Consider the following 3809-nt stretch of genomic DNA (forward strand, 5'->3'; position numbering starts at 1 on the left):
GCGTGACAGCGCATTACACGGTGTAGAGCGTCATCTCTTTTTAACAACTGCAACTATATTTCTTTAAAACGTTGTTGTAGGCCTTCGTAATATTGAAACAAAACTGATCTTAAAGAAGTTTTGTAACTCTTATCTGCATACTTTACAATGTTTTCTAACTGAATGACTACTTATGACTACTCATACAACGTGTATCTATAGTACCTATACTTTGATCTCGCTCTAACAATCAATTATCTCTCTTTCCAACGGCCAGGTTCGTCGGCCGCATTGTTCTTGGACATTATTAATTGTCTTACACACTCTTAATACAATAGTGACTTATATTCCTTTTCAGTGACTTTATGAGAAGACTTTTTAACCTTACCAACATACTAAGGCCTACTTTTGATGCATCTATTTACTGTCTGACAGACTACTAAAAACAGCATCAACAACAAAGACACCACAATTTTAATTCATGACTCAGGAAGCGAAATAACCATGAAAATCGCTCTGTTTTCACACAAATATTTGTTCCCAAACCAACGCTGGGGGCCATCAAAATATTTAGCGAACAGGGTAATGGACGTTTATGTAAAGTGTTAGGATACGTTTTGTTTTCATACCTTGACTTATTTAAATATGCAGGCACATACGGATAAACTTGAAAACGGGTTGTTTTGGTAAAACCATAAGCTGTATATTAACTCCAAACAAGGGCTCGATACAAATACTTTTTAAATGACAGAACAGGTCAGAACTTTACAATTCAGTAAATATAATAGTTTACGGAAAATCCAATCAATCAACTATTCCAGTCCAGCTTTGGACAGCAATAGGTATTACTACAGTCTATTGCTAGACATGGACCCTTAAATTCCTCAAATTGCGCCACAGCTCCTAGTCATCATCCTTACTAATTAAGTCCAAAACGATAATTCAATATGAAGACCAATTTTGTCGCCCGATACGACTTGGTATTAATTTTACTTTTATATCCGTTTTAATTATGGTCGACAAAGCGGCAGTCTACAAAGACTCGATTATGCCAAAACTGCATGAGTTGAAAACTCCAGTCTCAGTTTATTCCGAACCTTTCAATACTGAGTATCTGTGATAATCTGCGAAACGAAATAGGATTATAATATACACCAGCAGTGAATTAGCCGTACAGTCAGCTACAAAAGTCGTATAACAGTGCCTCATCATCAGTCTAGCTCTTTCCCAACCATTTTGGATAGGTTGGTTTCCAATTTAACTGAGTACTGAGCTAAGTTCTAGTGTTTTACAAGGAGTGACTTCCTGTTTGACCTAATCAACCCAGTTACCTGAGCAACACGATATCCCTTAGAAAGATTGGTTGTCTCTTGAACATATTGTATGCACGCACTTCTGAAACACAGAGGAACTCGTTATAACATAGATGGTCATCCACCCACTGTCAAGTGAAGCTTAACCAGTAATTGATCAACTTGTACAGGTCTAGCTTAGCCACAGCTGTGTCTCAACGCCTGAGATATATTTTTGAGTTGCAGAAGCGTGGCAGTGCACTTACCACTTTAAGTGGCGTTTTATTTCCACAACTGCAGAGGCATTACTTCAAGACGTGACGGAAGATCCTCTGTTTTTTTTTTCAATTTATTCATATATAGTATCTTTTAACTGTAGGTACTATTTAAGTGCCAAGGATATTTTATTAATTAATAAAAATTAGGAAATAATTCCTTCTATTGTGTCCGAATTAAACATACTTACCGTTAAACCTTTTTATGTTTGTTTTTAGTTACTATCTAGATGGAATTATTAGTTGATTTTGAAAATCCGTTCCTGAATAACATTATCGTTTGGTTACACAAAAAAAAAAATACATGACTCATTTTCGCCATAAGTACCGGAGAATAGAAACATTTTGCTAGTGCTGATCGACTTTTGTTGCTGACGGTATATTGTCGGCTTTGGCAAGATTAAATTCAATTTAGTACCTCTTGTTTACATATACTTTATTACTATACGTGTGTTTGCATCAATAGTGTATAGATTCATAGCTAAACTTGCTTTACAGATCATATTATTACTATGCAATATTGACTAGAACAATTCAATACGTATTTTATTTCCGTTTGAGCGCATCCTTGAAGATGTTTGCTGTGATCTTTCTATTGTTTACGTATTTTACATTTTTCTATTGTTTATTTTATGAAAGTGATATGATTGCTCTCTTGTATATATTTATTCGACGACGACCATGCATTGAACGGGGGTTAAGTTCTGGGGGCACGGCAGCGCCACCGCCAAGACGAGCCCAGCGAAGCGCACGGGCACTACCTACCTTTTCTCGAAGCGTTTAATCTTCTAGCTAACTAACACTTTCGTGGCCAAGAGCTCCTTACAAAAATACAAAATGTACAATAACATCAAATATTAATAATAATATGACACAATATTATTACATACCTACAGCAAACGTATTTAGACGATAGTTAATGACATCATAACAATTAAGACCAGTAGTCTACTGTTTGGTGTGGTCTTAATAGTTTTCTTAATGTTATTTCTACGATACATGGCAGAGACAGTATGGACGCAATGTACCGTAAATGTACTGGATCGGTTTTAGCATTGGAACTCTTAGTAAAATTGCACTTGCTTTTATAGCTTTACTTTCTCTTGCTCTAATTGAAATGGTTCGCAATAAATACATACTCACTTAAGCTCTTATCATGCGTGCTAGGAGATTAACAGTTAAAATAAGACGATATGGTTTTGCAAGCCAGATAGTGCTTTACAAAGCGAAGAAGTTCGTTTTATTTACAAGTCTGCAACAGTCATACGGCCATTATGTAGTTCCTTGAGAAAAATGATGGAATTTTGTGATATTCCGGGTTTTTCACTGTCAATTCTCCACAACGCCATCTAGTGTCAAACTAAGGATAGCTAGTATTTTGCATAGTAGATAATACTGATAAACGTACTTTTATATTTCGAAATACATATTAAATATTATAGATCCACTAGCTGTTGCCCGCGACTTCGTCCCCGTGGGTAGAAGATATAAGTTTTGATTTAGGTATACCTGCCCGGTTTTTTTCACAATTTCCATTGTATCTTAGCTCCTATTAGTCACAGCGTTATGGTTTATAGCCTAAAACCTTCCTCGATTAATGGTTTATTCAACACAACAAACAAACAAACAATCAAACAAACTCTTCAGCTTTATATATTAGTATAGAGTATAGATATAGATAGAAGATTAAGTCTAATTCAAATGATTGTGGTCGTCTCGCAAACATTTGTCCAGGATGGGAATCAGGGCCAGGGCTACTAACAACTAGACCAACATGTCTTCTTCTTCCATAGCTTTCTATCTGACGACATTTTACAAGATATTCTTGAATATATTTTTAAATTATAACCAATATTGTTGCTATTGTATAAATATTTTAAATTTCGTAACTGTCTTTTGTATCTTTATTCGGTGTAAGTTAATAAAAAAGTGGGTTGGTTTTAAATTTACTTTGGATAAAATACGTTATACCCATTCAGAATTTGGTCTAAGGGTCAAATAGATATTGCATGAGATAAATTTAATCAGGAAAAAACATGACATTTCTTTCAAAGTAAAGTAGATTTGGTTCTTAGTTCTTTGGTTTAGTGCGAGTAACTTTCGCGACCATGTGGGTTCCGTTCAAAAAGCATGAAAAAAAAAGGAATTGCAATAAAATCCCCTACACCCGTCAAATTTATGACTGGACCAACCGTCACTTAACCCAATTCGCCCCACCAAATGCCAAGCTATTACGGTTTATAATATACTGGCTATTGACTGA

The sequence above is a fragment of the Trichoplusia ni genome, chromosome 19 (assembly GCF_003590095.1).
Source record: "Trichoplusia ni isolate ovarian cell line Hi5 chromosome 19, tn1, whole genome shotgun sequence".
Lineage (NCBI taxonomy): Eukaryota > Metazoa > Arthropoda > Insecta > Lepidoptera > Noctuidae > Trichoplusia > Trichoplusia ni.